Below are 24,844 nucleotides of genomic sequence, written 5' to 3'. Positions count from 1 at the left end.
ATCCCTTAGGATTCTCCTTCACCTTGTCTGCAGAGCAAACTCATGCCTTCTTTTTAGCCCTCCTGATTTCTTTCTCAAGTGTCCTCTAACATTTATTCTACTTTTCAAGTGCCTCATTTGTTCCGACACGTCTACACCTGAAACACACTTCTTTTATTTCTTAACCAGGGCCTCAATATCTCTCAAAAACAAAGGTTCCCTAAACATGTTATCCTTGCCTTTTATTCTGACAGGCACATACAACCTTTGTGTTTTCAAAATCTCAGTTTTGAAGGCCTCCCACTTGCCAAGTACACCTTTGCCAGAAAACAGCCTGTTCTGATCCACATTTGCCAGATCTTTTCTGATACCATCAAAATTCTCCAATTTAGAATCTCAACCTGAGGACATAACCTATCCTTCTGCGTAATTAAGTTGAAACTGATGGTACAGTATTATGATCACTAGATGCAAAATGTTCCCTTGCACAAACTTCTCTCATCTGCCATGTCTCATTCCCTAACAGCAGATCAAGTATTCCATGCTGTCTTGTTAGGATTTCTACAAACTGATTAAGAAAACTTTCCTGAACTCACTTGACAAGTTCTATCACATCCAGCCCTTTTAAAGTATGGAAGTTCCAGTCAATATGTGGAAAATTAAGATCACCTACTATCACAACGTTATGTCTCTTGTGACTGTCTGTGATTTCTCTACAAATTTGTTCCTTTAAATCCCGCAGACTGTTGGGTAGTCTATAATATAGCCCCATTAATTTGGTCATACCTTTTCATATTCCTCAGTTCCACCCATAATGCCTCACTAAATCAGTTTTCCAGTCTGTCTTGACCGAGCACTGCCGTGATATTTTCCCTGACAAGTAACACCACCCTTCCCTCTTTAATACCTCCTGCTCTATCATGTCTAAAACAACAGAACCCCGGAATATTAAGATGCCAGTCCTGCCCCTCACTAATGGCTACAATACCATAATTCCATGTTTTGACCCATGCCCTGAGCTCATCTGCCTTTCCTACAATACTTCTTCTATTGAAATATACACAAATCAAAACACTAGCCCCACTGTGCTCAGCCTTTTGCTTCTTGACTTTCTCTGAGGTCTTAATGTTTGTCTCCACAACCACTCTGTTCTAGGACTCTGGTTCCCATCACCCTGCATCTCGTTTAACAGACCCTCCCCATGCAATACTAGCCACCCTTCCTGGTGATTTGTAGTTTACAGTTGTTAAATTACTGAGTATTCACGACACATGCCAGTGATACTAAACCCCATTCTGATTCCATTCAGATCTCCTGTGTACAAGGTCACCCCTCAGACTTCTAAAGTCCAATGAATACAGACTCAAACAGACAATGTTGTCTCAACAGAGCCTGGATGACTCCATGGAGCCGTGATGCTGCGGCCATTACAGAGACCTGGGTGTGAGAAGAGCCAGTCATCAGCCAAGGATTAGGATGTTTCAGAAGATGAGGTAAAAGAGGAGGGGAGCTGCACCACTGATCAGGGAGAATGTCCGAGCAGCACTCAGGGGAAGCGTGCAGGATAGCTTGGGCGCAAGAAAGGTGTGATCATTACAATGGGGTTAATCCATGGCTGTTCCCTTAACCAGAGGGAAAAAGAGGAACAGATATGCAGATAGATTATGAAAAGATGTTAAAACATTGGGGTAGTTGTAGTGGGTAAACTCAACTTCCTCAAAACTAGAGGGCACAGCCTCAAAATTGAGGGGCAACCCTTTAGAATAGAAGTAGGGAGGAATTTTTTTAGCCAGAGAATAGTAGATCTGTGGAAAGCTCTGCCACCAAGTCCGTGTGTATATTTAAGGTGGAAGTTGATCATTTCCTGATCAGTGAGGGCATCAAACGATATGGTGAGCAAGTGTTGGGGTTGAGTGGGATCCGGGATCAGCCATGATGGAATGACAGAGCAGACTCGATGGGCTGAGTCACCTAATTCTGTTCCTGTGTCTTGCATCTAAAATAGACTGGGACTCACAGCCGGAGGCTTAGATGACATGCAATTACATTGTGAAATGAGCCTGGCCAGGTAATGGAAGAGCATTTTGGGATCAGTGATTTGTCCTGAAGTTTTCAGATAATTGTTGATAAAGATAAGACTGGATCTCAGGGAAAAATGTTAAATTGGGAAAAGGCTAATTACAACAGTATTAGGCAGAATCTGGAAAAGTACACGACCAGCAGCTGTCATTGGGCAAGTCTACATCTAAAGGTCAGCTGATCAGAATTCAGGACCAACATGTCTCTGTGACAAAGAAAGACAACAGTGGTATTGGTCGGGAAGCTTGGATGACAAGAGATGTTTAGGTCATATCTACTTCAGTCCTGTTGGTCAATGGCTAGCTCACCCTGCTTGAATGAAACGAGGCTGTTCTTGCCAAGAAATGTGTGTTCCTGCTCCTCCTGGGAGGAACCTCAGGATAAGCCAGGACTGAGAAGGTGGTGTCAAGCCCGTGATGGTGTCCCTATCTGTAAATGTAGAGTTTCCTCAAACCAGTAGGTTAACCAAAGCTTCATATCAGAAAGAGTAGCAACACACAACCCAATGACTTGGGAAAGGAAACAAGGTAAAGATGTTCAGACAGATGACGCAATAAATCCTAAAGAGATAATAGGAGACAGGAGACAAGATATGCACCAAGAGCCAAGGGGGTGGGGGGGGGGGGGGGAGTCAGAGGCTGAATACAGAATATTGTTAGACAGAAAGTGAGATGGGAATGTACAGGGAAATAGACAGTCAACAGATAGAGAGCAAAAAGGACATCTGCTACAGAGTGGTGTTGGAAGCTGGAGGTGGTGAGAGCCAGTAAGAGCTGAAGAGAAAGAGAGAGTGACAGCAAGAACAGGAGCGAGAACAAGAAAGCAATAAAGAGAGAGCAAGAGAACAATAACAAGGGAGAGATAATGAGAGAGAAAGATGATGAGAGATAATGAGAGAGAAAGGGAAAGTAGGAAGCAGAGGGGATAGAATGTGAGAAAGAGAGAAGGAATAAAAAGAGAGGGATATATAGGGGTGATAGAGGGGAGAAAGGGCAGGGAGCTGAATAGAGAGGGGGATAGAGAGGTGGATGAAAGAGGGAAAGAGAGTTAATGAGAGAGAAAGAGAGAGAGAAAAGGGGGAGTGGAGATCAGAGAGAAAGAAGTAGGTAGAGAGATGGTCACCGTGAGCCAAAGACAGAGTCTAGACAAAACCTTCTGGTGAGGGTGGATGGCTCGGCTCAGTGCAGCACCAGAGGCACAGAGAGGTAAATGGTACTGTCAGCTGGTCTGTGGCACAGAGAGGTAACTGGTAAATGGTACTGTCAGCTGGTCTGTGGCACAGAGGTAACTGGTAAATGGTACTGTCAGCTGGTCTGTGGTACAGAGAGGTAACTGGTAAATGGTACTGTCAGCTGGTCTGTGCCTGCACCTTCACTGAGGTTGAAGTTGGGGGATTAGAAGGTTGTACACTGTGGCACTCCCTCACCAGCATAAGCCGATCAGTGACTGAACAAACCTAGACTCCAGGACTCATTCCTTAATGAACCCACGCTATCCAATAAGTCCTTACTGAAGAGACAGCCCCAGGAACAAGCAGTACCTAGTCTAGAGAATATTCTTACGAAAACCTTCATTAAATATTCATAACTCATTAAACTGTGCGGAGAGGCAATGTTGATATGCGTCACTGCATGAAGACTAATTCACCTTTCAAACTCACTGAAGCCAAAGGCAAATGCTTGCTCAAGCAGGAAACCTGCAGGTGGGACTGTGACCCCGGTGAGTGGCTAGAGATGAGCAGAGGTGGGGAGTGGATGTGTTCAGACAGGCCTGATGATACTTTTTGCTAGTGCAAGTTACACGTGAAAAAGTCTCTTAATATTCCCAGGCCCTGGAATAACTGAAGATGGCTGCTGCAGTGTTGTAGAGATTTTTGTCTGGGATTATGGGCATAGAACATAGAACAGTTCAGCACAGAAACAGGACCCTCAGCCCACATTATTACACTGAGCTAGTAATCAAAACTTATTAGTCACTCCTGCCTCCATGTCCATATCCTTTCATTCTCTGCACAGCCACGTGCCTATCTAAGAGCCTCTTGTGTATTTGCCTCCACCACCAGCCCACACAGTGCATTCCAGCTACTCACTAGTCTTAGTAAAGGATTTGGCCTGCACACCCCCTTTAAATCTAACCCCTCTCACACAGCTCTGGTATTAGACAATTCAATCCTGGGAGAAAGTTACTGGCTGTATACTCTGTCTATGCCACTCATAACCTTATAAACTATCAGATCTCCACTCAGCTTTTGCTGCTCTAGAGAACACAAATCTGTGCTGTCTTTCCTCATACCTCATGCCCTCTAATGCAGGCAGCATCCTGGTAAGTCTCTTGTGCACCCTCTCCGAAGCCTCCACATTCTTCCTCCACTGAGTCAATGCAAATTCACATTCAAATTGCTTCCTTCCACAGTAGCTCCAAGAATTACTTTCCTTCTCTGGCTCTTAAATTCCCTCTTGAAAGCTCCAGCTGACTGTTTCCATCCTTGGATTGCCAGTGACTTACAGATCTGTTTTCCCTACATCTTCCTTGTGGTCTTTGTCCAGCAATGTCCCCTACCTCCTGACCCATCCATCATGGGCGCCCTATCCCAGCTTCACCCCTCACTGCCTCTTCTCGGCCTCCTTCACAACTCCTGACTCACCCTAGAGCTGAAGGCCCTTCAATGTTTTGCATGGTCCATTGAGCCTACTCTTTCCTCATCTGTCAGGACAGTGTATCAAAGGCAGCATTTATAGCCCACCCCTTTGCAGTGAAGTGAGGCTCCTTCTTGAATCACTGCCATCCTTCAGGTGATGGTGTTCCAGAAGTTAGATCCAGTGAAATATTTCCAAATCTGGGTAGTGTGAAAATTGGAGGGGAACTGACTAGTGGATGTGTGATTCTCAACTGTGAAGCCATCCTGGCAAACATTCCTTGCACTCCTTCTAGGATCTCTCAGCTCTCCAAATTGCAATGGTTTGAATGAGAATTGATGCCCTAGTTATGCCCTGATTGGTTAGAAAATAGAACATAGAAGAGAGTAGCACAGAAAAAGGTCCCTCAGTCACAATGTGTGTATCAATCACGAAACTAGTCAAAACTATTCCCATCTGCCTGCACATGTTCTATGTGCTTTTGGAGAAGCTCACATAACTTCCTGCTATTTGAAATCTACACACTTGATAATAAACTCAACAAGCCATTAGCTCCCTCAATGTCTCCTAATGAGGTAAAATATCTATGAATTGCTAGTGCTAGGTCCTGCTGTTGCTCAAACCTTCCATCTCTGAAGTTAGTTGAATTGAAAGATAACCCTTCCTCATTCTCTCTGTCATCATGCCAACCCGCTTCGCAGCCTCCCTTTCCCCAACTCAACACATCGCTTCAACAAGCTTCCCACAGGACCCATTCTGCAGGGCTACTGAACCAGTCCCACCTCCATCGCCTCCGCTCCAGAGCCAAGGTGATCCCCAGTTCAGTCATCCATCTGCAGGACACAGGCATCACGTGTGTACATGTATATCCTGATGCCAGGGTCGCAGCCATCATTCACATCAGGATGGGCCTTGCACTCACCGGCCATAAAACCAACCTACCCTGCTTTAACATCAAAAATATAAGACCATAAGGTATAGGAGCAGAAGCAGGCCATTCAGCCCATCAAGTCTGCTCCTCCATTCAATCATGTGCTGATCTAATTCTTCCAGTCATCCCCACTCCCCTGCTTTCGCCCCGCACCCTTTGGTCCCCTGGCTAATCAAGAACCTATCTATCTCTGCCTTAAATACACCCAATGACTTGGCCTCCACAGCTGTTCATGGCAACAAATTCCACAGGTTAACCACCCTCTGACTAAAGTAATTTCTCTGCAACTCAGTTCTAAAAGGACGTTCTTCAATCCTGAAGTCGTGCCCTCTTGTCCTAGAATCCCACACCATGGGAAATAACTTTGCCATATCTATTCTGTTCAGGCCTTTTAACATTCGGACTGTTTCTATGAGATCCCCCCTCATTCTCCTGAACTCCAGGGAATACAGCCCAAGAGGTGCCAGACGTTCCTCATACGGTAACCCTTTCATTCCTGAAATCATTCTCGAACCCTTCTCTTGAATCATTCTTGAATCTTCTCTGAGCCCTCTCCAATGTCAGTACATCTTTTCTAAAATAAGAAGCCCAAAACTACACACAATCCTCCATGTGTGGTCTGGTGAGTGCCTTATAGAGCCTCAATATCACATCCCTGCTCTTATACTCTATACCTCTAGAAATGAACACCAGTATTGCATTCACCTTCTGCATAACTGACTCAACCTGGAGGTTAACCTTTAGGGTATCTTGTACAAGGACTTTCAAGTCCTCTTGCATTTCTATATTTTGAATTCTCTCTCCATCTAAATAAATAAATTTATTTCTTCCACCAAAGTGCATGACCATACACTTTCCAATATATATTAATCCTAAATTAAACACAGGAAATAAAATGCAATCGGATCATGTCTTTCTGTACATGAATTATGCTGTCAAGCCAATACATTCCATGTACAAAGTACCAATATCACTCACAGAATCAAAGAACCATACAGCTCAGTAACAAGCCATTCCCGCACCCCTGTCCATGCCAACTGTGGTGACTACGATGTTAATCCCATTTGCCAATATTTGACCCTACTGCTTTCTTATCCAAGTACCTGTCCAAATGTCTTTTAATTGTCCACCACTTCCTCTGGCACTCATTCCATACACCCACTAACCCTGCAACCCCATCAGCAGCACTCCCTTGCAGACATCTTTCCTGGAAGACCAACAAGTTTAAGAGCATTGTTCAGCAAGTTGATGAACTCCTGCCAGCTCCCTTGGTGGGATTTAAACACCACCACTATCCCACTCCCTAGATTCGACTTTCTGACTTGCTTAACTAAACAGCGAAGATTGGGTTTCATTTGGTGACAACAGGCTTGTGAAGGTTGCTGACAGGATATTATAGCTGCCATCACTGCGCACCACTTGAAGAAAATTGATCCCCTTGTAAGTGTTGCCAACTCATTCTAATCCAATATAGAGGCTAACATGATGCTACTTTTGCCACTTGTTCCACAGTAATAGTTTCACAGATAGAAGTGTGCTGGGGAGAACTGTGAAAGGAATTCAGAATTACCACTTTGTGATATGAACTTCTCACAAAGACTCTGCTTAACTCAATACATTGAGTGGGTAGTCAGAAACTTTTTCCCAGGGCAGAAATGGTTAATAAGAAGGGGCATAATTTTGAAGGTGACTGGAGGACAGTATTGGGGGGGGGGGAAATATCAGAGGTAAGTTTTAGATTCAGACAGTGGTATGTACGTACTTGTAATGCCCTGCTAACAGTGGTGGCAGAGGCAGATACATTGGGGCAGTTAGGAAACTTAGTGTGGATGAACACATGGATGAAAGAAGGGCAAGGTAAAAGGGAAGGGTTAGAGTGATCTTAGGGTAGTTTAAAAGGTTTATATAATAGTGTGGGCTGAATGGCCTGTACCGTGCTGTAGTGTCTTATGTTCTGCATTCTATATAACACCTAACATTGCTCTCGTCATAAAAATTCAAGCTGTCTCTCAAGGAAAATAAATCATGCTTGGAGATGTGTGGAGCAAGATGTGGACATATCCAATGAAGAGTTTCGGCCCAAAACATCACCTGTTCGTTCCTCTCTGTAGGTGCTACCTGACTTGCTGGGTTCCTCCAGCAATTTGTGCATGATGCTCTGGATTTCCAGCGTCTGCAGAATCTCTTGTGTTTCAGAAACAGTCATGCTTCAGGGTAAAGATCCTTCATCAGAATGCTTGTGTATTGCATATTCCTCTACCAAGAGAGGAAGCAAGTCAGGCAAAGTGCTGGAGAAAGCAGGGTGTGAAAGAAGGGAGTATCTGTGACAGGGTGAAATAGCAGACGTCCTTTGAATGGGCAGTTAACTCCTTTCTCCGTGTAATATGTTACTAATACAACATAGAAGGTACAGCACAGGAACAGACCCTTCAGCCCACCCTGTCTGTGCTAAACATGATGCCAATTTAAACTGCACATCTGCTTGCACATAGTCTTTGTCCTTCCATGCTCTGTGTTCATTTGTGTATCAATAGCTCTTAAAATTCACTACTCTATCCACTCCCCCTAGCACCTGCTGCTAAGTGTAAAAAAATTGCCTGCAAATCTCATTTAAACTCTCCCCTTCTCACTTTAATGCTAGCCCCTCTAGTACTTGACATTTCCACACTGGGTAAAAGACTCTGATCATTTATCCCATTTACGTCTCTCATAATTTTATAAATTTCCATCAAGTCATCCCTCAGCCTCTGACATTCCAGGGAAAACAGAATCCAAGTTTCTCCAGCCCTTCTTATAGCTAATACTCTCTAATCCCAGCAACATCTGGGGAACTTCTGCACTGTCTCCAAAGCTACCACATCCTTCCTGAAATGTGGCAACCAGAATCACACACAATATTCCAAATAAGGCCTAACTGGTGTTTAATACAGCTTCCTGACCTGTGTAGTCAGTCCCCAACCAATCAAGACAAATATACTGTACCATACTGTCACAGTGTTGGTCTTCACAGTGGAGGACACAGCTAACATGCCAAAGAGAGATGTGATGGGAGGTGAGGACCTCGATGGAATAGCTATCACTAAAGAGGTAGTGCTGAGTAAACTTGTGGGCCTGAAGATAGACAAGTCCTCTGGTCCTGATGGAATGCATCCCAGGGTACTGAAAGGAATGGCAGAAGTTATAGTAGAGGTTTTGGTGATAAATTACAAAAATTCTCTGGACTCTGGGCAGGTCCTTGTGGATTGGAAAGAGGCAAATGTCATGTCACTGTTCGATAAAGGATGTAGGCAAAAGGCAGGTAAATATAGGCCTGTTAGTTTAACATCTGTAGATGGGAAAATGCTTGAAGCTATCATTAAAGAAGAAATAGCAAGGCATTTGGAAAGAAGTGGATCCATTGGGCTGACGTAGCATGAATTCAGCAAACAATGATACTGTTTGACAAACTTACTAGAGTTTTTTGAGGATATAATGAGCCCCATGGGTAGAGGGGAACAGATGGACATTATTTACTTGGGTTTCCAGAAGGCATTTGATAAGGTGCCACATAAAAGAGATCCATAAGATAAGGGTGAATAGAGGGTGCTGTATTAGCATGGATAGAGGATTGGTTAACTAATAGGAAGCAGAGTGGGATACATGGATGTTACTCTAGTTGGCAATCAGTGGTGTGCAGTGTGTCGCAGGGGCTGGTGCTGGGCCCACAACTGTTCATGATATATGATCTGGAAGAGGGGACCAAGTGTAGTGTATCTAAGTTTGCTGATGATACTGAGTGGAAAAGTAAACTGTACATAAGATACAGAGAGTCTGCAAAGATATAGATAGGTTAATTAAGTGGGTAAGGGTCTGGCAGATGGAGTACATTGTTGGTAGGAACAAGGCCATCCACTTTGGGAGGAAAAATGAAAGATTATTATTTAAATGGTAAAAGAGCAGCAAGCTGCTGTGCAGAGGGACTTGGGAGTGCTTCTGCATTAATCACAAAAGGTTGGTTTGCAGGTGCAGCAGGCTACCAAGAAAGCAAATGGAATGTTGGCCTTCATTGCTAGAGGGATTGAATTTAAAAGCAGGGAGGTTATTCTCCAACTGGTGACACCACACCTGAACTACAACATGCAGTTCTGGTCTCCTTACTTGAGGAAGGATATACTGGCTTTGGAGGCGGTGCAGAGGAGGTTCACCAGGTTGATTCCAAAGGAGAGAGGGTTAGACTGAGGAGAGATTGAGTCACCTGGGACTGTATGCACTGGAATTCAGAAGGGTGAGAGGAGATCTTATAGAAACATATCAAATTATGAAAGGGATAGATAAAATAGGGGCAAAGTTGTTTCCATTGGTAGGTGAGCCTAGAACTGGAGGACATAGCCTCAAGATTTGGAGAAGTAGGTTCAGATGGAGATGAGGAGGAACCACTTTTCCCAGAGGGTGGTGAATCTGTGGAATTCTCTGCCCAATTAAGCAGTGGAAGCTACCTCAGTAAATATATTTAAGACAAGGTTGGATAGATTTTTGCAAAGCAGGGGAAGTAAGGGTTATGGGGAAAAGGCAGATGGGTGGAGTTGAGTCCATGGACAGATCAGCCATGATCTTACCGAATGGCAGAGCAGGCTCGATGGGCCAAATGGCCTACTCCAGCTCCCATTTCTTACGTTCTTATGTGCGCTTGTAGGACCAGACCCCAGTGCGGAGGAATGGCAGACTCTCTCTGTCGTGGGGGTCACTAGCCTCCAAGCAGAGAAATGGCAGAGTCTCCATGAAGAGACGAGACAAGAAGTTGGGCATAGGTGTACCAGCGGAGCCTCAGCGGGCCAACTGAGCAACACTGCAAGACAAATCATTCTCTATAACACAGCCTCTATAAAGGGCTAACTAGTGACCCCTTTAAATAATTAGATTAGATTCAACTTTATTGTCATTGTGCCAAGTACAGATACAAAGCCAATGAAATGCAGTTAGCACCTAACCAGAAATGCAAAGAACAGTGTTATTTATAAAATAACTGCGAATAAGATTTAAGCGCAACAGCACACAAATATAAAAGTGCTGAGACAGTACAATATGGGTGCAATACTGGGTGCTGTGATGTGAGGTTCAGCAGGGTCACAGCCTCAGGGAAGAAGCTCTTCCTGTGCCTGCTGGTGTGGGAGCGTGGGCTCCTGTAGTGCCTACCGGATGGGAGGAGAGTAAAAAGTCCATGGTTAGGGTGAGATGCATCCTTGATCATAGAATGCAGGAAGCATGCACCAGTCACAAATAACTTGACATGACTGAACCGAAAACAGGAGCTTAACAGCTCTAGTTAAGGTAACAGTTTGTAAATACAGGTGCTTGAGAAATCTGGAAGGTTAATGTTCTATGACGAGCCACAGAGGCCAGCAGCACTCAGGACCCTGTGCCATCCTCTCTACTTGTGTTGCCATGCACAGAGAGCTATGGGCGGACCCCAACATCACTCGACATATTAAACATTGAGAGGTCTGGTTGATATACAGTCTGGCACACTGGAGGGGTGATGAGCAGGTAAGAATAAACAAAGATAAGGAAAAGGGGAAGGGAACGGCAGCACAAAGAGCTGCTTCATCTCTATGACATCATGTCACAAAGAGCTGGTTCTGACACAGTTACATCCCTACGACATCGTGTCACAAAGAGCTGGTCCCAACACATTTACACCCCTACAATATCGTGTCACAAAGAGCTGGTCCCGACACAGTTACATCCTGACATCAGCACGTCATTTCATTTTATTGAATGCCGCACTGCACTTTCTCTGTATTTCCAACATTCTGCATTCTGTCATTGCTTTTCCCTGTACTGATGTGATGAATGAACAGATGGAATGTAAAACTGTATCTTGGCACATGTGACAATATAAAGCAAATCTTTCAAGACAGGAAGAATGAGCAAGTTATCTGTTGTTGGAGAATTCTGCAGCCTGCAGTAATGCTTATTTTAATAGCTTAGCTCTCTATCTGTTTTTATATCTTTCCTCCTCCCATCTCTCTTCCCTCCAGCTGTGCTTCAGTCACTCTCACCCAGGCACAGGAGTCACTTTTGCTCGCAGTGCTCAGGAGGTCCTGCACCTCCGGACGATCAGGGTAAGAGGACTGTGTGCAGGATATGAGCAGAGGTAGAGTCTATTCTGTCATCCAATTGCATCGTACTTTGCTGCATCAGAGCCAGTCTCCCACATGTCTATCAGCCTCAGGCATGGGAGCTCCAACTATCCCTTTGCAATCACAGACATATCCAGGCTTCCAGCTGTCTCTGCAGATACGCTTCCTGACATCACCCTCATTCCTTAACCACAGGCCATCCCGTCCTTTGGACCCACTGCCTCACAATTCCAGAAACCCAGCTTCAACGGTTCCATTTAATATCAGAGAATATATGCAGTATACAACCTGAAATTCTTACTCTTCACAGACATCCACGAAACAGAAAAAAACCCACAAAGAATGAATGATAGAAAACATTCAAACCTCAAAGCTCCTCCCAACCTCTCCCAGTACAGGCAGCAGCAAAGCAATAACCCTCCCCTTCTTGGTCCCGCAAAACCCCCGCTACCCACCATGGAAGCAATGGCAAATGCCCCAGACACCATGATCTAGAATCTGTCAAAAGCTACTGTTCAACCCAAAGCACCAACAGATTCAGCAGCCCCTCAGTGCAAGTGGTGGCAATAATATCTTACGTTGCAGCAGTTTCTTATAAAAATCAGAGAAAGAGGTCACTGAGCAATGTGGCTGTGGAAGTTGAAGAGCAACAACAGTTACTGTAGAAAGAGCTTTGCTGAATAAAGAACAGTGTAGCAGTGATAAAAAATCAATGAAAGTGAGTCTGTTCCTTACCTTGTTCATAATCTCCTGGGAAGAGGTGCACCAATCCTTCAGGCACTACAAGAGTAAGTCATCATGTGACACGGAGCTCCTACTCCATGTCCCTGCTCCAAAAATCAATTACATATATATATCCCCAATTCAGATAAGAACAATCTGATTAAAAAAACATATCTTCCCCTTTTTCTATAGAATAAACAGTGCAGAACCCTCTACATTCTTAAACACAGGAAAGTCTGCAGATACTGGCAATCTAAAGCAACACACATAAATTGCTGTAGGAACTTAGCGGGTCAGGCAGTAGCAATGGAAATAAATAAACAGTCCACATTTCGGCTGAGACCCTTCATCAGGGCTGGAAAGGAAGGGGGAAGATGACTAAGTGAAAAGGTGGGAGGAGGGGAAGGAGGATGACTAGAAGGTGGTAGGTGAAGCCAGGTGGGTGGGAAAGGTAAAGGACTGGAGAGGAAGGAATCTGATAGGAGAGGAGAGTGGACCATTGGATAAAAGGAAGGAGGAAAAAATCCAGGGGGGTGATAAGCAAGTGAGGACTTATAGGGAAATAGAAGAAGAGGGGAGTGGGAGGGAAAAAATGTGTTTACTGAAAGGAGAAATCAACGTTCATGCCATCAGGTTGGAGGCTCCCCAGACGGAATATAAAGTTTTGCTTCTCCACCCTGAGGATGGTCTCATCTTGGCACAAGAGGAGTCCATGGACCAACATGTCAGAATGGGAACATTCATAGTGTTATTTTCTCAGTACAGTCAGCAGAGTTAACAGATTTTTACAAACAAAATATTGCAATTGATGTGACCCCTGAGGTAATCATTTTTTCTTTTTCAAAAATGAAAAATAAACTTTATTCATAGTAAAATATATAGTGTACAGAAAGAAAACATGCAGTGCAAATGGCTTTAGATTGTCCATGTCACTGGGTCAGTACATTCAGTAGTGTTAACACATTATTGTCCACAGCACTGTTGACATGTGACCCCCCCGGGGTGACAGACACTTTCTACTCAGCCCCTCCATGTCCAGGCTCTGTCAATAAGGATCCTACAGAGCCTTTGCATTGGCTTCACCGAGCTTCAGTGCATCCCTCTGCACATCCTCGTGCAGCCTGGACTACGCCAGTAAGCGGCATTCCCTTATTAACACCCTGTACTGGAAGACCATCAGAGTTCAGGCAGACCAAAGAGCATCTGTGACTGAGCTGATGACCTTCCAGCAGCTCTTGATGTCTCTGTGTATGTCCTTGGGAAAAGTATGAATATCAGACTCCTCTGTTACATAGCTGCTCAGGATGAACCGAGACAAGGATCCCTACTTCCTTTTCCACGCTCTGTCTCCTCCTCAATGCAATGTGCACCGAGTGATATTCTGACTGCTCAGGAAGGCTCCAACCAGCCAAGTCAGCTCCTGGTGCTTGTCCGTGAGTCCCAGCATTGAGGAGCTCTGCAGATGATTTGGATAATCTGCTCTGGAAAACTCCGACAGTCCTTTTCCTGTCATTTCCACGCTTACCACTGCCTGATGAGCTTCTGATCAGAGGGAAGAACTTTTCCATGCAGGGCCACATCCAGCTGACTGGGATGTTGCACAGCACCAGGGCCAAACCCATTCTTCGCAATAACAGGGAAAGGATGTAGTGCACTTGGTGCCTATCTACTTCAGATCCAAGCACAGCCGCACATCAGAACGTGGGCAATGGTGGGTACATTTTTGCCCTATTGTCCACAGAGTTGTTCACAAGCAACCATCGGACTCATTCCTTCTCGAATGCCCAGATGAACCAGAAGATGGTATGGGTGATTTTGAAAAGATGAGTGGCATTTGGGCCACACCTCCATCAAGTATCACAGCCCAAGAACACCTCACGCCTTATGATCAGATATTGAGAAGGTGCACCTATCACAGTCTCAATTTTTGCTTAGCTTTTCTTGTCCACTGTAGCCAATTCTTGTTACATTCCTCAGCCGCTCTGAACCAGATCCCCAGCACCTTCATGCAGTCAGACTTGATGATGAAAGGGTCATTAGATCAAGAGGGCCAGTCGCTGAGGAGTCTGATTTCACTCTTCCCCCAATGGCAACCCAGAGTGGTCACCGATACTGATCAGTTAGTGAGGTGACGGTGAATCTCAACAGATGTTGCTGCTCAGGTACAGGGAGATTCTCTATTGTCTGGCTTATCACCCCTTTTTTGCTCTGTTCCTTCCTGTTGGATTCAGCAAAGGTTCAATGGAACAAGTAAAAAGATAGAAGACAACCCAACCCTGCCTTAGTCCACAATTGAGAAGTTATCATCAATTGAGGAGGAAGTTATCATCAATTGCGGAGGAAATTATCAGGTTCCCACCCGTTGATTTTCGATTCAGATTCAGTTTATTGTCATTTAGAAACCACAAATGCAATGCAGTTAAAAAATGAGACAACGTTCCTCCAGAATGATATCACAAAAGCACATGACAAAACAACCACCAGAAAATCCACATAACGTTTGGCAATCCCCAATCCAGAGTCTGGACAGGCTGCCGTGTATTAATATCGCACTATCATCTTAGCGCATTCCCCAGAAAGGAGCTCCAAATCCACCAGAGAAAACAAGACCAAAAACTGTTCTACAGATTTAATTCCTGATTTCCCTGCTAAAACCCATTTTGGAGAGCACATCCATCACGTACATTTGGGATATGCAGGTAAAGGCCTTTGCTGGTGCAGGGTGGTCAGGAAGGTATCCACTCTCTGTCCTGCATGTAGGCTTTGGAATCTCTGAGCAGTGCAAGGCTGCCAAATACAGCATTGGTTTGGATAGAATCTGTTCAGAATAGATTTGACCCAGATAGCAAAGGCTTTGGACAGGATCTTATAATCCACATTCAACAGTGAGACAGGTTTCCAGTTCCTGAGGTCATCCCTCTCCCCTTTCTTCTTAATGAGAGTGAAGACACCTTACCTCATGGATTCCAACATGCTGCCAGCCAGCAGCATAGCAATGTATATGGCCAGGAATTTAGGACCATCCACCACACAGAGCTGAGTACAACTCAACCTGTAGGCCATCCCTTATGGGGTTTTATTCAAGCCTAAGGAATGGATGGAGTCAGTCATCTCCTCCAAGGTCAATGGTTGGTCGAGAACCCAACACCCCTCTTGATGTTGTCGAAGATGTTGTGATACAGGACAGGAATTTCTGGGATCTGCACCATCCCGTGTCCTTTCTGTCATACAATAGGGCATAGACAGATCTGCAGATCATCAATGTGATCAATGAAGGGAGAAGTACTCTGCGTGGAATTTTTTAAGGCCTTTGACAAGGTCTCTCATAGTAGGTTTATCAGGAATATTAAGAAGCACAGGATTTTGGTTAGTTGTCTGTTTGGATTCAGAAATAGCATGTTCATTAAAAGAGGGTAGCAGTCCAGGGGTCTTACTCTGGCTCAGGGTCCTGGCTAGTCATGTACCATAGGGATCCTCACTGAAACCTCTAAATGGCTTGCATGAAAATGTGGATTGGTGGGCTAGTAAGTAGCAGATGACACAAAGTTTGTGGCCTTATGGATCATGTAGGTTGCTAAAGGATACAGTGGGACTTAGATCATTTGGAGACCAGGGAAAAGGCAGATAGATTTAATAGTGCCACTCTTTGCGAGATCAAATGTAGAGGGAAGTCACAGGACCCTCAAATTCACTGATGTAAAGACGGATCACATGTCCAAGTCCATAATTACCAGTCAATAGAGTGGTAAAGGAAGCACATGGGAGGCTTGTCTTTATCAGTGGAAACACTGAGTATGTCTGGAATTGGTGTCCGGATAAGATGGCATTACCGACCGTGTGTGACAGCTTCCTGGTAGTTGAAAAGTAAGAAGTCCAAATAAAAACGTCACTAAAAATACCTTTCCCAAAGTAAATTGTGTTAAATTATTTCCGCAAACAGTGAAGGGGGAGTGATGGTGAGGCAAGTTTGGGGAATGAATCATTGTAGATAGAGTTCCGATGCCTGTACAGCTGGCCTGGGTGCAAGGCTGGATTGCACTGGGTGCCAGAAGGAGAAGTCGGGACCCAAGCAGAGGAGATTTGACTTGAATGCTCGGACAACTGGCCCAGGTGTGAGGTAGGATCACTCTGGAGCCAAGCTGATTTGAAGAAGTTGAGAGTGGCTTCAGGCTGGATGACGAAATGTGTGCTCAGAGTGAGTCACTGGGCAGCGTGGTGTTAGCCCGGGACCCATCTTTACAACATTGTCCAGGTCCTAGTGCGAGGTACCTTATGCCATTTAGACAATTTAAACACCAGCCCAGATCCAAGGGGAGAGCCAATTTTGCTTGCTCTCTGCAATCTTCAGTCCTCTCTCCAGGGTGTCTGGGTCTTTCACTGTTCCATTGTTAATCACCGGCCCATAGATTGAAAAGACATGGTGTCGGTTGGGATGAGAGCCAATTTCACTCATTCTCCGCAGTGGTCATCTCCATGGTGCTGAGGCTATGAAGACTGGCCCAACTGCTGTGCTCCATGCCCGCTAGTATGATGAACTGAGAAGTGAGGCTTTGGGCCTACTTCAGCGTTCCACCCTGAGGATCAATTTTGGTTTGGAATGCTGTTGTTAGCTTCAATTGTTTGCATGAATTTATCTTGCTTTCCCTTACACATCGAGTGTTGATCTTTTATTTTTATTTTATATCTTTTCTTTAATTGGGTTCTTTCAAGTTTCTTGCTTTGTGGTTTCCTGCAAGCAGACAAAACTCAAAGGTTGTACAATTTATACATACTTTGACAATAAATGTACTTGAATCTTGAATTTAGGTTGCATCTTCATAAAGCTCTGGTTGGGCCACATTTGGACTATTGCATTCAATTTACTCAGAACACAAACAAAGGAAGAGGGGAAACACCCACAGCCCTGTTGTTACGTTCAGTTTATAGTATCTGCTGTCCGTAGAGGAAGGATCTGACCACGGGAGGCCACTCATAGCCAAACAAGCAAGATCTTGGTGCTTGTGAGCTCTGGCCATGGAGCATTTTAAAAGCTGGTTTGGGCAGTCCACTCAGGAAACCACTCCACTATATCAATAGTCTCCCAGTGCCACTGTTTATCTGTAGGATGCTACACACTGACCACTGTCTGGTGGGCAGATGGAAGTATCATCCACAAAGGGAAGGTGATGCAGCAGGCTGGGATGTAGCGCGGCACAAGGGCCAAGGTTTATCTTCCAAAACACGAGAGACAGGTAGCGGCACTTGGTGCCCGCGTGCTTTGGATCCACACACAAGGGGGGTCATTAGGATGAGGGCAATGTTGGATACACTTTTAACTCTACTCTTTGGGGTCTTGTGCACCATGCCCCATCAGGCTCAATCCATCCTGGACCCCCAGGTCAAATAGAAAGCATCCCAGGTGATTACTGAGGCAAAGGAGTAAGTAAAAGGCCACTCCTGCACCAAGTACAATGGCTCTGAGAGCAGATTGTACCTGAACAAGGTCTTCCCAGTTATTGACAAAATGCCTTTTCCACAGACTCAGTTTTTCACTTACCCTTCCCAATCCCCTCCAGCCAATTCTTGTTAAATCCCCAGCACCTTCTATTTTTTACAATAGACTCCACACATGAGTATGGACACTATGCAATGTCTCTTCAATTCCTACATTTACAGTCAATATAGTAAGTCGTGTTCCACTACATTTCTTAAAACCAATAGCACCGTAGTCGCTCTTGTACCCAACATCGCCACCCTTCACCCTTCTGAGCAGGCTCCCAAGCAATAACGGGCAGCTCTTTGGACTCCTGCATGAACTGACACTTCCACATCAAGGTGATTGCCTTCCAGACGCCAGTTTGTTTTCCAACCGTTTTAGCGGGACTCAATTCACAACTGGGCTTTCTCATGTAGCACGTTTTCATGGATATCAAAAATGGTTAACACTCCGTCGATCAGATTGGAAAGGGTGGGCTTGCCACAGGTGCCAGTGGGAAGGACGAAACTCTCGGGCTGGGAATTATTTTCTTATTTTACTTTGTTAGTTTGGTTTGTGGAGAAGATGATTAACATCTCTAAGCGGGATCCGCGACCCGGGCATTGTGGGGAGAAGGTCGCATTTCCGGGGCATTGTGGGGAGAAGGTCGCATTTCCGGTGCATTGTGGGGAGAAGGTCGCTCTGTCCAGCGTATTGTGGGGAGAAGGTCGCCGATCCAGGGCATTATGGGGAGAAGGTCGCTCTGTCCAGCGTATTGTGGGGAGAAGGTCATCGTTCTGCTCTGTATGTGACTCTCATGACTTTTTGTCGCTCTCCACTGATCTCCCGGACTCTTATCCCTGCGAACAGAACAAGGGTTACACAACCGGGGACAGAGTTTGAGTTCTGACGGCGGGGTGAAAGCGGAGAGAGTGGGGCGGGGTTGATGGGGGTAAATGTAGTGCGATCCTGTTGCAGGCGAGTGGAGTTTGTGTTATGTGGGAGGAAGGAGATTTAAAGGGTGCCTGAACATTGGGAGTGTTGGATATCTGAAATACTGCCAGAGGAGGTTCTAGAATCACATGCAATCATCACATTTAGGTGGCACTGACATATAAATCATTTCAGTGTTGTAATGTAACCCAGAATATCCTATTGACTTGCTGTCCTTATATTCAGCTTTACGGGAGCATTTTACATCATGTGTCCCTGTTATCACTTAATAGGGGATCAGCCAGAAAGTGTCAGCATTTCCAAGGCACCACCGGGCTTGTGCTGGTACCTTACTGGGCAGCCATGGGAAAGTGGCCAAAGTTCACAGCGTGTCAGTATCTACAGGTGCTCCCTTGGAGCTTGTCACATTCACAGAGAACTCCCATTGTGTGTCCCCAGGAGTATGTCAGTATTTGATGGGGTCAGTGGCTGTGTCATTATTTACAGAAGCTCCTAGAGAGAGTGTATGCATTTTCAGAGGACCTGACGACTGTGTTGGTCCCTGGGAATGTGTCAATATTTAAACAGTCCTTAAGACAGAGTCACTATTTACAGGATGTCCCCAGTAGAATCAGAAACGTTTTATTATCATACTGGATTAAATGAAATTTGTTCTAGCAGTTTTGTTTGTTTATGGAAATCCTACAAATCTCAAAACAAATATAAATAGTGTGATAATGAGTTTATGTTCGGTATTCTAATGGCATAGTGGAAAATCTATTCTGATTCACTGAGTGTGTGTCTTCAGGATTCTATGCCTCATCCGTGATGGAGAAAATGGCATGTCCCGGATGGTGAGAGTTACTGATGGAAGATGCATTGAAGCTACCCTCAGGTCACAGAGGGTATGTCAGTATTTACAGGGGCAGCTCCGAGACCATTCCAGTTTTTATCTGGGGTCACTGGGAATGGTGTGCCAGTAGTTTCAGGGAATTACCCAGAATATGTCAGTATTACGGGAGTGAACAATAGAACAACACACAAAATGCTGGAGGAACTCAGCAGTATCTACATACTATTGTTCAAAGTTCAAGCTAAATTTATTATCAAAGTACATATAGGTCAACATCTACCACCCTGAGATTTATTTTCTTGTGGGCATTCACAGTAAATACATAGAAACACAATGGAAAGATTGCGCACGAACCAAGATGACAACTATTGTGCAAATACAGTATTACTTAAATGTTATTGAAATATTAAATACGCAACACCTTTTCTTCAATCTACGCTTTCTGCAGGGATAGCTACCTCTTCCCCTGTCCATTTGTCTCTTGCTATTACTCTCCATCCTGGCACATATTCCTACAAGCAAAAGAAATGCCACCCTGCCCATTCACCTCCACTCAGGGCCCCAAACAGTCCTTCCAGGTGAGCCAGCACTTCATCTGCACATCAGTAGTGGTTGTCTACTGTATCCAGTGCTCCCGATGCAGCCTCCTCTACACTGGTAAACTGGAGGACTGCTTTGTCGAGCACCTCCGCTCCATCTGCCGAAAGTGGAATTCCCTAGTGGTCAACCATTTTAATTCTATTCCATTCCCACACGTCAGCCCATGACCTTCTCTTTTGCCATAATGAGGCCACTCTCAGGGTGGAAGAGAAACACCTCATATTCCATGTGGGTAGCCTCCAACCTGATGGCAGGAGCATCTCCCACCCAACACTGAACTGATCCCACAACCTATCGACTCATTTTCAAGGACTCAAATTAGGATATATACAAAGAGCATGTCAGCAGACAAAAACATATGGATTACTCAGTGAGGAGATAAAAGTCAAATTAGTTTCAAAAAGAGCATTAATCTGCATGTTATTTATGAAAACTCTGATAATGATGGAAGCGACAGAGGACTGCGAGGCCTTGAGATTTATCTGAATCAGGTTTATTATCACCGGCATGTGACGTAAAATTTGTTAACTTAGCAGCAGCAGTTCAATGCAATACATAATCTAGCAGAGAGAGAAAAAAATAATAATAAATGAACAAGTAAATCAATTACATATATTGAATAGATTTTTTTTAAAGTGCAAAACAGAAATACTGTATATTTTTTTAAAAGTGAGCTAGTGTCCCAGGATTCAATGTCCATTTTGGAATTGGATGGCAGAGGGGAAAAAGCTGTTCCTGAATCACTGAGTGTGTGCCTTCGGGCTTCTGTATCTCCTACCTGATGATAACAGCGATAAAAGGGCATGCCCTGGGTGCTGGAGGTCTTTAATAATGGGCGCTGCCTTTCTGAGACACCGCTCCCTAAAGATGTCCTGGGTACTTTGTAGGCTAGTACCCAAGATGGAGCTGACTAGATTTACAACCCTCTGCATCTTCTTTCGGTCCAGTGCAGTAGCTCCTCCATACCAGACAGTGATGCAGCCTGTCAGAATGCTCTCCATGGTACAACTATAGAAGTTTTTGAGTGCATTTGTTGACATTCCAAATCTCTTCAAACTCCTAATAACGTATAGCCTTCTTTATGACGACATCCATTGGCAAACCACTTCTGTCTTGGTCATATTGACAGTGAGCCCCATCCTGCTGCACGCTCTCACCACCACAGCAAGGACAGTCTGAAGATCCTCCGGAGTATGGGCCACAAGAGCACAGTCATCTGCAGACTGCAGGTCCAGGACCCACTCTCGACAGCGTTTGGTGGTTGCATGGAGCCTCCTGATGTCAAAGAGGTTGCCATCTAATCTGACGTCCACTGCCACACCGCTGCTGTCCTCAATCTGATTGTGGAGAAGCTTGGTAACATCATGTCGATCGTGCTCCTGTTCTTCCTAAATCCACACTGCGATTCAGGCAGCATTGACTCGGTGATGTTGCTGATGAGCTCCGAAGCATCACCTTAGCCAGGACCTTTCCAGCAACAGAAAGGAGTGATATGCCCCTACTATTGCCGCAGTACCAACAAGACAGAAGTGGTTTGCCAATGGAGCACCAGTGTCCCACCCACTCTACCTGCCTTCCCTGTTGATGATGAAAAGCTGTCAGTAGTGTCATCTTTCACATATCTGGGGAGCATTCTCTCTGAGGATAGAGGCATTGACAACAACATCCAGAGCTGTTTTAAACAGGCATCAGCTGCCTTCGGGAGACTTCGGCATAGAGTCTTTCAGAACAGGAGCCTTTGTCCCTCCATAAAGGTCACCATATACCAAGCAGTCTGTGTCACCACCCTCCTTTATGGCTGTGAAGCTTGGGTAACCTACAGCCGTCACATCAAGTCCTTGGAGCACTTCCACACAAGCTGCCTTCAGCACATCCTGGGAATTACCTGGTGTGAGTGGGTGCCTCACACCGAAATACTTGTTAAGACCAACTGCAGAAGTATTGAGGAATTGATCACCCAGCGTCAGCTGCCGTGGCGGTGGCGCATTATAAGGATGCCCCCCATGTCGGCTACCCTGCAGAGTGCTATACGGCCAGCTACATCATGGTTGATGCTCAGCTGGAGGGCCGAAGAGGTACTATAAGGATCAGATGAAGAATGCTTTAAGGAAGTGCAAGATCAGACCCGAGGACCTGGAGGATGTTGCTACTGACAGTATCACTTGGCGACAGCTGTGTAGGGACAGGGTTTGTATTCTGGAGATGGAAAGAACAACCAGAAGACAGCAGAAGAGGGCCAGGAGAAATACAGCCACGGTGGCCATCACTACCACCACTACCACATGTACATGTCCCACCTGCAATAGAGCTTGTGGGTCCAGGATAGGATTGTATAATCAAAGATCTCACCGTTAAAGGAGTGGACTTCGTCATCAGATTCTGATGGACAACCGAAGAAGGAGAGGATAACTACATCGATATGTTGGGACCAGGTTAGATCCTCAGAGATCTTGACATCCAGGAACTTGAAACTCCTCAATCTCTCCACTTCTGATCCCTCTACGAGGATTGGTATGTGTGCTTTCGTCTTACCATTCCCGAAGTCCACAATCAGCTCTTTTGTTTTACTGACGTTGAGTGCCAGGTTGTTGCTGCGGCACCATTCCACTAGCTGGCATATCTCACTCCTGTACGCCCTCTCGTCACCACCTGAGATTCTACCAACAATGGTTGTATCATCAGCAAATTATAATGTGAAAGCTAACAAGATACAAGCAATATTGCTTACACCAGAAATGAACGTCAAATTTATTAAAATGGAATCGGTCACTGACTCACCTGCTTCAGTCATTCTGCAAAATGAGGCTGTGTTCTGGCAAAGGTGTACTTTGTGAAGCCTTTAAAAGTAAAATTTGGTGAGTAAAATTTGGTATGTGTCAGTCAGAATAACAGGTGAAGATAACAAGTGTCTGGAACCTTGGTTTTCAAGAGGTATTAAGGTCCCGATTAAGGGGGAAATGAAAGGAGGTACATAACAGGTATAGACAGGTTGGAACAAATGAGGTTCTTGTGAAATGAAAAAGAACACTTAAGAAAGAAATCAGGAAGGCGTGAGGTTGCCCAAGCAGACAAGGTGAAGGAGAGTCCTAAGGGATTCTACAGATATGTTAAGAGCGAAAGGATTTCAAGAGACAAAATTGGTTCTCTGGAAGATCAGAATGTTTTTCTGTGTGTGGAGCCAAAAGAGATCAGGCGATTGTAAATGTTTTTTTTTACAGGAATGTTTTTTAGTCAGGAGATGGACACAGAGTCTATAGAAATGAGGCAAATCAGTAGCAAGGTCATGGGCCCTATACAGATTACAGAGGAGGAGGTGTTTGCTGTGTAACCCCTTGGGTCGCTTCAGGCTCGCTCAGCTCGTTCTTGTCTCGGGGGAAGCAGCCTCCGGTCCCGCCAAACTGGGTAATCAGCTGGTGTGGATGCTGTGTGATGTCCCCGCCTCGCCCAAAAACAGACAGTACACCATATGCGATTAAATGAGTACAATTTATAAAGGTTACTATAACTAAGTGATTAATAACGATACAGTATATATGAAGAGAAAATTAAAGAAAAGGCGCCAAACTTATCAAAGTCCAAACCACTTCGTGCACAGCCGTTGGAGCTCAATTACTGAAGTCTTCTGGCCACCATTCTATCCCCTCCGAACTCCTCGACTCGCAGCTCAGGACCCTCCGAACTCCTCAACTCGTAGCTCAGGACCCTCCGAACTCCTCGACTCTCCAAACAGCTCAGGACCCTCCGAGTGGTCAACCAAGCACATCTAGCTTCATCCCCCCTCCTCGGAGTACCTCCCAGTCTTGGACCCCCCCCCCTTTGGGGTCCGATCCTCGCCCAGCTTAGAGCATTGCGTCCTCTCTCTCGACCCCCTCGCGCCGATCTGCCCAAAAGCCCGTCAACAGAAGCTTACAGACTCAGAAGAAAGAACATTAATCCCCATTTGGTTTACAAAGGAATACCATTCTCGTTATCAGTAAATTAGCATTCCTGCTAGTTAACAAAAGGAAACCCTTTCCCAACAGTAACAAAGAAAAAAAAGAAACCCCCTTTACAGCTGTCTTAAGGTAAATTAGAGTGGATAGATCTTCAGGGCCTGACAAGGTGTTCCCTCAGACCCCGCCGGAGACAAGTGCAGAAATTGCTGGGGCCCATGGCAGAGATCGTTAAATCATCCTTAGCAACAGGTGGGGTACTGGAGGATAGTTAATGTTGTTCCTCTGTTTAAGAAAGGCTTTAAGAATAAACCAGGAAATTATAGGCTGGTGAGTTATTGGAAGGTATTCTAAGGGACTTGATATATGAGTATTTGGATGGACGTGGACTGATCAGGGATAGTCAACATGGCCTCATGCATGGTAAGTTATGTCTAATCAGTCTTGTAGAGTTTTTCAAGGAAGTTACCAAAAAGACAAGGCAGTGGATGTTGTCTACATGGAAGGCATTTGACAAGTTCCTGCATGGAAGGTTGGTCAAGAAGGTTCAATCAGTTGGCATTCAGGATGAGATAATAAATTGGAATAGACACTGGCTTTGTGG

This window comes from Hypanus sabinus, chromosome 8 (assembly GCF_030144855.1).
Source record: "Hypanus sabinus isolate sHypSab1 chromosome 8, sHypSab1.hap1, whole genome shotgun sequence".
Taxonomy (NCBI): domain Eukaryota; kingdom Metazoa; phylum Chordata; class Chondrichthyes; order Myliobatiformes; family Dasyatidae; genus Hypanus; species Hypanus sabinus.
The sequence above is the reverse complement of the archived record's forward strand: the minus strand, read 5'-3'. Positions refer to the sequence as shown.